Raw genomic sequence first — 14,727 nt, forward strand, 5'->3', positions numbered from 1 at the left:
CAAAGTAGATATCCATTATCTAACTTGACTGAGGTGACTATACACAAGTCGACGTCCTCAGACAACCATTAAAATCATCAACCCACACACAGGCATACAAAAACTAAGGTTGAGGGGAGGTAGTAACTCCTTTGCCTAATACAGAAGCCGTAGCTGCGTATGGGCCCAAGGTATAGCATTTCTCATAATCCAATCTCACCTCTCTGAGGTGGTTGTTGTTGAAGATTGCCTGGCCCTTTTGGCAGACACGGGCTCTTGCAATCTTGCAGCCTGTAGGTGTTTTGGTAGGATTTTTTTTTTGGGGGGATAGGTAATTGGGGTAGGGATTATTCTGCAACTTTTATTTTTAGGATATTGGGTTAGGTTTTGGGTTGAGGATGGTAACAGGGAATGAGAGGCGAACACAGAGTTGCTCCTCCAGAATGTTGCATCCATAATTTGTTTGACCGACATGTTCTTGCGATAAGCAAGCGAGGTCGCAATGGCTCTCACTTCGTGAGCCTGCACTTTTAAAAAGGCCAAAGTGTTCTTCCTCACATAAAAGATGAGCTTCTCTTATAACTTCCCTCAGGAAAAAAGACAAAGCATTCTTAGAAAGGGGCATCTGAGGATCTTTCACCAAACAACACAAGGAGCTAGAAGAGCCTCTCACATTTTTAGTGTGACACAAGTAGGCTTTGAGGGGTCGGACTGGACAGAGGAGCCTCTCTTGCTCTTGACCCACTAGGTTAGTCAGGTTAGGAACCTCAAAGGTCCTTGGCCTGGGCTTTGAAGGGTTCTCGTTCTTGGCGAGGAAATCTATTCTTAAGGCACAAACTGCCCCATTCAGATTGAAGCCTACCTACTTTTCAATCGCATGGACCTCACTGACCCTTTTTGCTGTTGCTAGGGCCAAAAGGAAGAGGGTTTTCTTCGTAACCTCCCTAAGAGAAGCTTGTGAGATGGGCTCAAATCTCTTGATGCACAGAAATTTAAGAACCACATCAAGGTTCCAAGAAGGGGGCTTTAATTGGACCTGTTTAGTTGTCTCAAAAGACTTTACGAGGTCATGCAAGTCCTTAACGTGAGACAAGTCCAAGCCTCTATGCCGACAGACTGTAGCAAGCATGCTTTTGTACCCTTTGATTGTGGACACTGCCAGCTTAGCATCCTGCCTGATGTACAACAAGAAATCCGCAATCTGGCTCACAGAGGTAGTGGATGAGGAAACCTTGTGCTTCCTACAACAAGCTCTAAAAGTCTCCCACTTGGACTGGTAGACTCTCTGTGAAGAGGCCCTCGTCACTCTGGCGATAGCTTTCGCAGCTTGCGCCGAAAATCCTCTAGCTCTGACAAGCTTCTCGATAGTCTGAAGGCAGTCAGTTTGAGAGCGAGGGGGTTTTGATGATACCTCTCGAAGTGGGGTTGTCTGAGCAGCTTTGAACTTGCAGGAAGGCTTCTTGGAAAGTCCATCATGTCCACTACTTCCGTAAACCATTCTCTCGTTGGCCAGAATGGAGCTACCAGGATCATTCGTCCCGAATCGAGGAGGGCGAATTTCCTGACGACCAGATTGATGATCTTGAACGGGGGAAAGGCATATGTGTCCATCCCAGTCCAATCCATCAAAAAAGGCGTCAACTGCTATCGCCTCCTTGTCCGGAACCAGGGAGCAATAGATGGGGATCCTCTTGCTCAAGTTGGAGGCGAAAAGATCTATTAGGGGTCTCCCCCCACAGCCTCCAGAGACTCTGACAGACCTGTTGGTTGAGGGTACATTCTGTGGGAAGAACCTGCCCTTTCCTGCTGAGCATGTCCGCCCTCACATTCCTCTGTCCCTGTACAAACCTCATCAGCAGATCTACCTTGTTCTCCTTCGCCCAAAGAAGGAGCTCCCTTGCTGTTTCGAACAGAGACAGAGAGCGAGTCCCCCTTGTTTCCTGATGTACGCAAGAGCTGTGGTGTTGTCTGAGTTGACCTCTACAATCTTCCTAGACACCGAGTCTTTGAAGGCCTTTAGACCTAGAAAAATGGCTATCAGCTCCTTGTTGTTGATGTGCCATTCTAACTGACTTCCTTCCCAAGAGCCTGAGACCTCCTTGCTTTCTAGTGTTGCCCCCCCCCCCCACCTGACTCTGACGCGTCTGAAAACAACACTAGGTCTGGGTTCTTCTTGTACAAGGAGATCCTTTCCCCCAACAAGGCTGGATCCAGCCACCACTTCAGAAGATCCTCGACTTCAGCTGGAATGGGGAAGGAAAAGGAGTCTTCCTGCGTCTTTCTGTTCCACGTTCTCGAAAGAAAGTGCTGTAGAAGCCTTAGATGGAGTCTCCCCAATGAGACAAACTGTTTGAGGGAGGAGAGAGTTCCCAGCAAACTCATCCACTCCTTCGCTGAGCACCTCTTCTTGTCCAGGAAACTTCGGACCTTTTCGAGACACTTGGTCTGTCTTTCTTGTGAGAGAAGCCCGAAAAAGAACTGAATTCAGAACTATCCCTAAATAGAGAATAGTATAATTCGGCTTGATCTGAGACTTCTGCCTGTTGATGACCAGGCCTAGATCTTGAGCCATCATAAAAGTCTTTCGTAAATCCTCCAGACATTTCTCCTTCGATCGTGAACGATTCACGAATCAGCCAATCGTCCAGATAAAAGGATATCCTTATCCCCTCTTGACAGCCAGCCTAACACATTTCGCCATTATCCTGGTGAAGACTCGAGGAGCCGTGGTGAGACCGAAGCAAAGCGCTCTGAATTGGAAGCACTTGCCCTGCATTACAAATCTCAGGTACTTCCTTGAAGTCGGATGGATGGGGACGTGAAAATACGCGTCCTGCAAATCGAGAGACACCATCTTGTCCCCTGGACGTACTGATGCCAGCACAGACTGAGTCGTCTCCATGGAGAACTTCCTCTTCTCCACGAAGACGTTCAGAGAGCTGACATCCAGGACGGGTCTCCATCCACCCGAGTTCTTGGACACTAGACACAGGCAATTGTAAAAGCCTGGGGAGGATAGATCCCAAGCCGGTTCTATCGCCCCCTTGTCCAGCATTTGGTCGACTAAATCTAGGCGGGTCTTGTTTCCCCAGATCTGTGTACTGGGCTACTAAGGCCAGCGGAGTATCTGCGAGAGGAGGTTTCTTCAGAAAGAGGATCTTGTATCCTTCCTTGATGACTGAGAGGGACCAGGTGTCCGCCCCTCTTCTCTTCCAAGACTGCCAAAAACCTGACAGTCTTGCGCCTACTGTCTGGAGGAGATGTACTTCATTTTCTGGAGCAAGCTCTGAACGAACCTCTGTTTGATCTTGCTCCTGACTCTTGCCTTCTTCCTCCAAAATCTGGTCTTGAAGTAGTCCTGCCTCAAAAGGGCTGCTGGAATTTCTTTTCCTCCCGCTTCGAAGTAGAAGGAGCGGCTGCCAAGGGCTTACGAGCCGAACGTGATAATAGGTCTTGGGTGGCTTTTTGGGCCAGAGAAAGCGGAATGTCTCTCACAAGGGCCTCAGGAAAAAGATGTTGCGACAGGGGGGCGTAAAGAAGCTCAGACTTCTGCGCAACGGTTACAGATCTTGAAGTAAAAGAGCAAAGCAGGGTCCTCTTCTTCAGGATTCCTGCTGAAAACAGCGAAGCCAATTCATTAGCCCCATCTCTGAGGGCCTTGTCCATACAGGACATAATACTGGTTAGGTCCCGAGTTCCTTCCATCTGGTCAGTCTTCCTGGCCAGGGTCCCGAGCAACCAGTCTAAAAAACTAAAAACCTCAAAGGCTCTAAAAATGCCTTTGACGAGGTGATCCAGCTCCGACATCGACCACATGACCTTGGCCGAGTTGAGAGCATGCTTTCCAGCCGAGGCCACTAAGCCAGAGAAGTCACCCTTGGAGGAGGCAGGAACTCCCAGACCCAGAGGTTCCCCAGTCTCATACCACATGCCAGCCTTCGAAGCAAGGCGAGCTGGTGGAAACGAGAAGGAAGTCTTAACTGCTTGTCTCCGTTCCTTCATCCAGTCATCAATCTTCGCAAGAGCCTTCTTTGCAGAAATCGACAGCTTCATCTTGATGAAGGCCGACTGTTTCTTGGCCTTTTTTCTTTTGCTGAATTGGGATTGAGGAGATTGCGAAGCAGCAGGTTGTAATTCCTCTCCATAAAGTTCAAGGAGGGAGCGAGAGAGAACTTTGTAATCTCCGGCAGCGTCAGCAGGTTTATCTTCGTCATCAGAGACCTCCTTGAGATCCTGATCCCCCTCTGCAACATCCTTCGTACGAGAAGAAGGCTCATTAGAATCCGACAACGGCAAATCGAAGGATTTGTCCGGCAAAAGAGGGCTGCAAGAAGCTTGACCCCGAGAACCGCTTGCGTCCTGGCGCCGAGCGTAGGTGTCATCCTGGCGCCGAGCGTAGGTGTCGTCCTGGCGCCGAGCGTAGGTGTCGTCCTGGCGCCGGGAAAGAGGTATCGTCCTGGCGCCGAGCGCTAGAAGAGTCCTTGGTGCGGTAAGAGGAAGAGTCCCGAAGGTGAGAGGGGGAGGCGTCCTTACGCCGAGAACTGTTAAAGTCCTGGTAACGAGAGGCAGTATCGTCCTGAGGAAGCAGGCTGGTATCGTCCTGGCACCGAGAGCGAGAGGCAGAGTCGTCCTGGTGTCGAGAACGAGAGGCGGTATCGTCCTGGCACCGCGAACGAGAGGCGGTATCGTTCTGACGAAGAGAACGAGAGGCAGTATCGTCCTGGCGTCGAGAACGGGAGGCGGTATCGTCCTGGCGTCGAGAACGGGAGGCGGTATCGTCCTGGCGTCGAGAGGCGGCATCGTCCTGGCAACGAGAGGAAGTTTCGTCCTGCGTAAGCATGTCGTCATCGTCCTGGCGTCGAGAGAGAGAGGAGGTATCGTCCTGCCGCCGTTGAGCAGTACAGGAAGCAGATCGGAGTCGTGTCTTCGAAGAAGAGCACAAGGGTTCCTTAGGAGAGGAACTCCGTTCCCTCTTAGAAGCCAACTTCTTGATAGGCAAAGAGTCATCTTTACGTCTATCAGACTGAGCGTGAGGGCGGCTAAACGCTTGAACTAACGAAAAAAGTTGTTCCTGCACGACAGACATAAAAGACTTAGCAACTTCTGCTGGGTCTTGCGGTCCCGAAGGAGAGGGCTGACGAATAACACTCGTGGAAGGAGAAGGATCTTCGGCTGCTTTATCCAGACTTGCGGACCTAGACTTTGTCCTTTTCACAGGCACGGAGTCTAAATCGTCCTCCGACGGACAAGGTTCATAGCTACTAGAACCGGGAGAGTGAGAACAAGACAGTTCGTCACAGTTCCACCTCCTCTTCGTAGGTCTTGAAGCCTCAAACTTCCATTTGCGCCTGGGAGAAGGATTCGGAGAAGAAACTAACACATCCGACACGCCTTTTCCGTGGCGGTCAAGAGCAGCCTGGGAATTGGCAACAGGACTGCTTGAGGTGACGGCTGACCGAGGGTACGTACCTCTCACCGACTTTCGGTTGTCGACGTACCTTCTCCCTTGGTCCTGGGAGCTTGGTAGAGGTCTAGACCTAGGGTAATGACAGGTTCGGTCAGTTGCCACCTCCACTGCACTTTCACAAGCACTAAAATCACTTTCACTTTTCTTACCTTTAAAGGCCGCAAGTTGCTCTTTAATGGCCTTCAACTTGGCAGTCATCCACAGATACGGATCCTGTAGAAGGGGCAGGAGTTACTAACTCAAGGGAAGGATCAACTTCCAAAGAGGAATTAATAACAGGCTCAAAGGATAAATCAACATTAAGCTCGTGTTCCTTCCCACTAACAGACTTAGATTTAGACTTAAAAGCTCTCTTAACTCTATCGAGCTCTAGTTTACGCACATAGCGCTTCATAATCAACCAATCCTTTTCATTCAATATCTTACATTCCCCGCACCTGTTATTACGGGCACATTCAAAACCCCTACAACTCAAACACACAGTGTGAGGATCTACCGCCATTTTTGGCAACCTCACCTTACATTCCTCATTCGCACAAACACGGAATTGAATTTTATCACTCATAATGATAAACAGCAAAAAAGCAAAGAAATAACAAAAACACGATTGCCAAATCCCCAAATCAGTGTACTTCACCAAATAGCAGACAGGTACAGCGATACAGGGAAAGCGAAGAAAAACTCTTAATGACGGACCAACGTGTTGTCGATCCGACCGGCAGAGATGAACTGAAGAACAGAAAACGGGAATGATTCCTAGTACCACCCTGTAAGGGTTGTTAATCACCTAACCGCACAACCACCACAAGGCGGTTCCCGCGATTTTTGAAAAATTCTGCAGAAAGTCAGACTTAAGCTATATATATATATATAACTGCCAGGTAAGTTCTATTCATAAAAAAGGATTACGCTCACAAAAGAAGGTAGCAGAGACGAGTAGTCGGAAGTGTTTGTTGCGGCAACCGCTCTGTAAAACTGTGTTCTACCTGCCAGGAGATGGTGAATAAGTGTTGACGCCTGCGCAACTAGCACAGGTCATATCCATGGACACTTCGGCTCGTAAGGTAACCATATACCAAAAAGTGACACAAGGGAAGAGATGGCAGGTGGAAGCAACAACCTCGTCCTTGAGGCACACAGCATGTAGGCTACTCCATATTAGAAAAGAAGTACTAGTGGAGGTCGTGGAGCAACGAAAAAAACATTCACGAGGGATAAACATCCGCGAATGTGCCGAGGACTGGAGAGTGGAATAAGAAGCCTGCCAATCCTGTACACGGGCTCTTCAAAGCTCGAAGATGAAAATATCGGGAACAAAAAAAAACTGCTTGTGTGAAAACAACAAGCTCCAAGAGGTGAGAGGGGTATCAAGCACCAAGGTTAACACTTGTGCTTTACGGCGGACCTCCGACGGAGGGAGCCGTACCAGGAGGTGGCATCCTCTTGGAGTGGTCCGATTCCCTCGCTTCTTCTGGAAGACCAGGGGTCCGCGGCCTTGCCCGTCGAGGAAACGAATCTCTCTCGTTCTGGACGTCTCCTTGGAGATCTTGAAGGAGGGACGCGGCTGCCAGACCGAAGGGGCGACTCTCCACGCTGGGCGGGTGGAGTCGGAACCTTCGCGGACCTATGCCTGTCCCTCGACGTCTGATGCGACGAGCTCCTCCGCCGGTCAAATCTGCTCCCGTCGATGAATCCTACTGGTGATCGGGGTCTGGGGAGCCATCCCGAGGTGCCCGCAACGGCCGCCGCCCCCAGGAGTTGGCTACGTGGGATGGAAACCCGCACCCATTCTTCCTCCGGCGAAAGACTTCTCCTGAACTTCCTTCTGGGGGACCTTGAACGTCTATCCACGTGGCGGGGTCTTGAGGCCGAGCTCGAATGTGATCGACTCCTGCGAGACCTATCCTGTCACCTACTATGGTCTCTCGGGGCTCCTTCATCTGACGAAAAAGAGTAGGCCTCAAACGAGGAAGCCGAGGATCTGTAGGGTCTCGTTGGAGGGTCCGAAATTCGATGTGTCGTTGTCGGTTCTGCATGGGGCCCGGACGACGACGCAGGCTCCATAAAATCCGCTGGGAACGACACTGACGGTGTTGGAGGGGAGCGGGGGAGCTCCTCGTTGGGGAACCAGGCCTCGAACTCCTCTTCCATTCTGTGGGGTGATCTGAAGGGCGTCTTGGGAGGCGCCCACACGAGGGCGTCTGATGGCTGCGAGTCGTCCTTCTCGGCGTCGCCCTCGGCTGCTGACGCACCTGAAAAGCCCGCCCAAGAGCTGGGAGAAGAAGCTGCTGCCGTCTTTCCCCACACAGGATCTTCCGAAGATACGGGGCCCCCTTTGTCCAGGGCCTCGACCCCCGAAAACACACCCGTCCCTCCCTTAGGCCCCCCACTTGCCTGGACAAAAGACACAATACCACTGTCTGGTAATATAGACTCCTGGGGAAGGGCCACCGGCCGCTTCCCCGCAACAGACTTACCTCGACCCCTACTCTGGGTAGGGGGAGAAGGTAGAGAAGTTCTATCCGACGGGACGCCGGGCGAAGCGAGAGGCGAAGAGACGTTGGACTTCCTCGGGGACCGACGAGAGACTTTCTTCTTTGTCGTGCCGTAACGCACCCTGCACTTCATTCCAGGACTCGCACTCCGGACACGTGGCTGTAGGGGAACACACACTGCCCCTACACGACGAACACAAGGAGTGCGGGTCAACTTTGGGTTTTGAGAGAAAGGCGCCACACAATTTGCCGGCCATAGGCCCAGGGCAACAACGGGGCTGCTCCATAACGAACAAGTAATATACCGCGAGACACAGGAACACAGAGGGAAAGGAAGGGAAGCACACAAGGGTCCACATGGGAACCGCGTGGGACACAAAGAGATCTGGGACACAAAGGGTCGCACTGGGTTAAAGAGAGAGCGTCGGTGTGTTAACGCCGACGCGACCAGAAACTTACTGGGGAGCGAGACCTGAGAAAGCATGCTCTCTGACCCCGGGTCATCTCTGGGCACATATCACTCCGCCAGAGATTACCCCGCATAGAGAACGGGAATAGGGTAAACTACACAAAATTCTGGTCAGATGGAAGGAGATCCCAGATACTCCTAAGAAAGTAGTTCGAGGTAAGTACTCCGTGTTGGAACAAAGTGCTATTAACAATTAATTCGATTGTAGATAGTTAAATAAAAATCTTTCTATTAAATATTAATCAGATGAAGACAAAACTCTAGGGAGAACCATCTACCCACTTACGGGAAAGAAGTTCCAAGAGACCCATAAGAACATGCTTCAAACTATGTACTCCCTCTGCCGACTGCCAATGTAGAGCAAGGGAGTGCGGTGTCGTCAGTGAAGAGGAGCACGACCAAAGTTAAACTCTGGGTAGGCCAGGCCACAAGCGGTCTTCCCTCTGATGAACTCGCAGGGAGCAAGTGACGACAACATACGAACGGAATATTCACAATAGACGACTCCCCTGACTACCATAACACCATATCCTTTTGGCTGTGTCAGGTTATAAAAAGATCTTATGAAAGTGAGGGCTCTACGGTTCCTGGTACCCCGAGACCCCATGATATTAGGGGCCTTAGTACATCCTTGACCTTTGACACTAACATGGCGGTATAGGATCTGACCTACCGCCATGTTAGTGTCAAAGGCCAACGATGTACTAAGGCCCCTAATATCATGGGGTCTCTGGGTACCAGGAACCGTAGAGCCCACACTCTCATAAGATCTTTTTATAACCTGACGCAGCCAAAAGGATGTGGTGTTCTTGGAAACTTCCTTCTTGATTGGACCTGTGGAAACAAACAAACTCTTAACAGCTGGTCTGAGTTTGGCCATTCTGCTGAGATATTTCCTGACCGTCCTTACGGGGCACAAGAGCAGGTCTTCCGGGTTGTCCGAACGCGGAAGTGCCGGAATGGAGAATTCCTCAAACCTAGGATCCGTAATTGCAGGGTTCTGGGTTTTCGCCACGAACTCTGGCAAGAACTTAATTATATAGAAACAACAAAAGAATGTTTAAATATATATATAAACACAAGTGAGTAGAAAATTCAAAGGCCGGTAAAACAGTTAGGAGGAAAGAGAGACGAACGTCCACTGTCTCCAAGTCAAAAGTAAAAGGTGAAGAAACAACTAAGGTATGTGAGTGAGCAGGGTGGCTGGTTACTGTGCCTACCCCCACCCTGCTAATTAGAGGTAGGGTAGTTTATACTTGGCTAAAAGTCTTATGGCTACCATTCAGTTTTGCCAAAAGTAAAATCCCTATAAATAGGGAGGGTTTGTATTCGTATCGGAACAAAAAAGTAAAATCCCTATAAATAGGGAGGGTTTGTATTCGTATCGGAACAACTATGTTTTTCATATCCTTCCCAAACCTCACCATCCTTGTGACCTAAGACTGGGACATTTAGGAGCCTATAGTTTTACTTGGCGAGTCATCAGCAGCTATTGCCTAACCCTCCCTGGTCCAACCACGGGTGGAGAGGGGGCATGAGCACTGATCACTGTATGCATATGGTCGATCTACAAACAATATCCTGGCCCTTCCCTCTACCATTCATGAGTAACCTTAAACTTTTAAAAACTAATAAAAGGGTTTAACCTTTTTTTGTTAAATCTCCTGCTCTAGATCTTTATTTTTCTTCTATCCTTGTTACTAACATTCTTTTACTTTTCTCCTGTTAAGAAAATTATCATTCGTTTTATTACAATCTTTTAATAATTTTGATTTGCTTTAATTTCTATTGTAATAGTTACTACATATTTCATCTACATTGATCATACATACATATAGCAGAATAAAAGTGACTGTCCTCACTTTTATAATACAATAATCAAATATTTAAGCTTATCTGATACTGATATTGTAAACGATATACCATATGCAAAATAGATTTATGCAAACTAAAAATTTTTCAAATTTAACGGCAAGAAATGAGTGTAAAAAGACAATACTATGAGGATATAAATTAGTTTTAGGAATTATATAAAAATTAAGGTTGGGTTATTTAAAAGACAAAAAAAGACAAACTAAAGCAATAACAAACACAGACATGAGAAAATAAAAAAATATGCAAAATATTTCTAAAAATGGGAAACCATCTTTAGGGATAAATAATTATTCTTTGGTTAGGCATTGTCACAAGAAATTAAGAATCCCGGTGAAGATATAAAGTATGAGAAAATTAAACTGCCATGCATCTGCTACTAATAAGTGTATAATGGAAACTACTTCTGTTGGAACACATGATTTTGGAATATCTCGTACCCTTTACCTCCATATGTTATGTGAAAATAAAATCTGTGCCTGAAATCATTCAAAAAAAATCAAAAATATAGGAATCCTTTTCATATTTATCATAAGCCCTTCATCTTCTAAAAAAAAATGAAATATAGAATACTCTTACCCATAACATAAAAACAGGGTAACAAATGTAATCCTTTAAGCAATAAGAAGAGTACAAGGGTAAGCACAATACCCTAGTTATTTTTCAGTTGTACCTTATCGTCTATGATTTTCATTACACAACAACAGGTGTTTAATCTTGTGAAAACAATTTGTCATCTGTCAAAACACAAAAATATTAGCCTATCTTCATAACGTAATTCTAATGATGATAAGTTGAAAATTAAATATGAATTTGCTCTTCTAGGATGAAACCTGCATTATTTTTTCACGTAAGACTGACAAAGTTTACATTATAATGCTAAAATGTTTAATTCATCATTAAGTGGACATTTCTTTTTATGTTATACAATCTACAATACTATAAAGATCTGCCAAAGACTAATATAATTTAAATAGTAATCCTAATATTCAAGCCTAAAAGATCTTCCAGCAGTTCTATCAATATTACTACGCATGACATCGAAAAGAGTCTAAGCTAGCGGAGAATTTCAGGCTTTCAGGGGTGGATTGGGACCACATATTGGTAACTCAAACTGTTTGCATGTTATTTATTTCCCTTAAGCTTACCCAGGAGCACTCAAAATAATCCAAGTAAAATTGTAAATGTATATGTACAGTACTAATATGGGAAAATTACAAGGATATTTACATATATAAATATTGTTTGGAATGCACTTTTTACGGGAGATGATTTTCTGACATGTGGTGAAAGGGATACATGGGGGAAAACAAGGTATAAGAACCACAGATCTAGATCATGTCATTTCTTCAGTTTCTTAATTGAGCCGAGCCTATTTTAGTGTACAAATGACAGGAAGTTGGGAGAGAGGGTGGAGTAACTCACATTCTTATATAACTTGAAAAGCATTCTCTTTGTCCTGGATTAGCACAATTGTCAAGATCATATTAGCATATACATTTAACACTCTGCTAGAACGTTTTATCACTATCACACATACTTATAAAGCTGCCCAATACCTTTATCGGTTTGTAATTAAAGTAATTTTATCAAAAGAGGTACAAATATGGTAATAGCAAAAATTAGGAGTAAAATTTGGGGTTGGGCTATCAATAAGAATTATTACCTTAAGTTCTTCAATTCAGCTATAGCACAGCAATAGCGGTTCCAATTAGGCGCAATAGCAGAGGGTTAAGAATACATTATTTGACAGCCTTTGGTATCATGGTAAATAATCAATCTCCAATTGTTCCAGCACAAAATTTTTTTAAGCAGATGACGCTGAGACCTCCCCCCCTATTTCTTTAAGCTACGTACATTCCCACATATTATGTTCAGTTCTTTAAGCTACTTACATTCCCTAACATTATGTTTGAACTGATATTTTCTTAAATATGATGTGCTTACCCTTCCAGACAAAGAAACTAGGATTTAGGAAAAAAAAAATAAAGATGGGACAAAATATGCTGTTTCAGCATCAACTGCCGTATTCTGATGAGCTCAAGACAGCAATGAAAACGAACCACTCACTAGCGTTTTAAGATGGATGCATGAAGTTCAGGGCCAAGGCCCTGGCACTGGGACCCAAATGGTTAGTCCGTGCCTTCATGACTGATTGGCTGAATAAAATGATTCCAAAGAAATCTGGAACAACATTAAAGGCATGAATCAAAATGAAAATGCATGAATTTAAGGGTTTGCCTTATATAAAAAAAATGTTGCCACACAAAACTGGGTCAATTTACTTTTTCAAAATCTACTGAAAATGCAACAACTGACTGAGTAATTACCAAGCTAAAAAGTGAAGAGAATACTATATTTTATGATAAGGAAAAGAGGCACTGGCTATCAATGGCAGTTATAAGATACCTGTACCTACATTCTATATGAAACACTTAAAAAGTACACAAAACTACATTGTAAGGTTGTAAAGTAGGAAACAAATAACACTTGTGCAAATGGTGTAATATGTTATTTTTATTAATAAAATAAATTTTTGAATATACTTACCCGATAATCATGTAGCTGTCAACTCCGTTGCCCGACAGAATTCTATGGAGGGATACGCCAGCTATCACAATACTAGAAGGGGGTGTATTTACCAGCGCCACCTGTGGCCAGGTACTCAAGTACTTCTTGTTGACACCTCCTCAATTATTCCTCGGTCCACTGGTTCTCTATGGGGAGGAAGGGAGGGTCGATTAAATCATGATTATCGGGTAAGTATATTCAAAAATTTATTTTATTAATAAAAATAACATTTTTCAATATTAAACTTACCCGATAATCATGTAGCTGATTCACACCCAGGGGGGTGGGTGAAAACCAGTGTACAAGATTAAAGGATAGCTAAGTATCCCATATTTCATATAATCAGTTATCCACAATAACAATGAAATAATAAGTACCTGGTAAGGAAGTCGACTTGAACCGTTACTCTGCCTTTAATAAGATCGTCTTCCTTACTGAGCGCAGCGTTCCTCTTGGGAGGCTGAATCAACTCAAAGGTGCTAAAGTATACAGGGCTGCAACCCATACTAAAGGACCTCATCACAACCTTTAACCTTGGCGCTTCTCAAGAAAGAATTGACCACCCGCCAAATCAACAAGGATGTGGAAGGCTTCTTAGCCGACCGTACAACCCATAAAAAGTATTCAAGAGAAAGGTTAAAAAGTTATGGGATTATGGGAATGTAGTGGCTGAGCCCTCGCCTACTACTGCATTCGTTGCTACGAATGGACCCAGGGTGTAGCAGTACTCGTAAAGAGACTGGACATCTTTGAGATAGAATGATGCGAACACTGACTTGTTTCTCCAATAGGTTGCATCCATAACACTCTGCAGAGAACGGTTCTGTTTGAAGGCCACTGAAGTAGCCACAGCTCTCACTTCATGTGTCCTTACCTTCAGCAAAGCAAGGTCTTCTTCCTTCAGATGAGAATTTGCTTCTCTAATCAGAAGCCTGATGTAGTAAGAAACTGAGTTCTTAGACATTGGTAGAGAAGGCTTCTTGATAGCACACCATAAGGCTTCTGATTGTCCTCGTAATGGTTTTGACCTTCTTAGATAGTACTTAAGAGCTCTAACTGGGCAAAGTACTCTCTCCAGTTCGTTCCCCACCATGTTGGACAGGCTTGGGATCTCGAACGACTTAGGCCAAGGACGGGAAGGAAGCTCGTTTTTAGTCAAAAAACCGAGCTGCAAGGAACATGTAGCCGTTTCAGATGTGAAACCTATGTTCCTGCTGAAGGCGTGGATCTCACTTACTCTTTTACCTGTTGCTAAGCACACGAGGAAAAGAGTTTTTAATGTGAGGTCCTTAAAAGAGGCTGATTGGAGCGGTTCAAATCCTGATGACATTAGGAACCTTAGGACCACGTCTAGATTCCAGCCTGGAGTGGACAACCGACGTTCCTTTGAGGTCTCAAAAGACCTAAGGAGGTCCTGTAGATCTTTGTTGGAGGAAAGATCCAAGCCTCTGTGGCGGAAAACCGCTGCCAACAAACTTCTGTAACCCTTGATCGTAGGAGCTGATAGGGATCTTACGTTCCTTAGATGTAACAGGAAGTCAGCAATCTGGGTTACATTGGTACTGGTTGAGGAAAACTGCATTGGCCTTGCACCAGCTTCGGAAGACTTCCCATTAAGACTGATAGACTCTGAGAGTGGATGTCGTCCTTGCTCTGGCTGCCTCCTTCGAAAAGCCTCTAGCTCTTGAGAGTCTTTCGATAGTCTGAAGGCAGTCAGACGAAGAGCGTGGAGGTTGGGTGTACCTTCTTTACGTGAGGTTGACGCAGAAGGTCCACTCTAGGAGGAAGAGTCCTGGGAACGTCGACCAGCCATTGCAGTACCTCAGTGAACCATTCTCTCGCGGGCCAGAGGGGAGCAACCAACGTCAGCCGTG

General features: G+C 45.9%; 1 protein-coding gene across 6 annotated transcripts in view; it reads right to left on the reverse strand.

Annotated features, from left to right (window-relative positions):
- Asx (Additional sex combs) overlaps positions 1–14,727 on the reverse strand; it is a 163,416-nt gene that overhangs the window by 124,751 nt on the left and 23,938 nt on the right. For 2 of the 6 annotated variants that reach the window (XM_068346358.1, XM_068346359.1), the window contains exon 3: positions 12,353–12,466. The exons of the other annotated variants lie outside the window; for them this stretch is intronic. The gene's annotated coding sequence lies outside the window, so the exon portion shown is untranslated. The remainder of the gene's footprint in view (positions 1–12,352; positions 12,467–14,727) is intronic. 6 annotated transcript variants of the gene reach the window in all.

The sequence above is a fragment of the Palaemon carinicauda genome, chromosome 22, assembly GCF_036898095.1.
Source record: "Palaemon carinicauda isolate YSFRI2023 chromosome 22, ASM3689809v2, whole genome shotgun sequence".
Taxonomy (NCBI): Eukaryota; Metazoa; Arthropoda; class Malacostraca; order Decapoda; family Palaemonidae; genus Palaemon; species Palaemon carinicauda.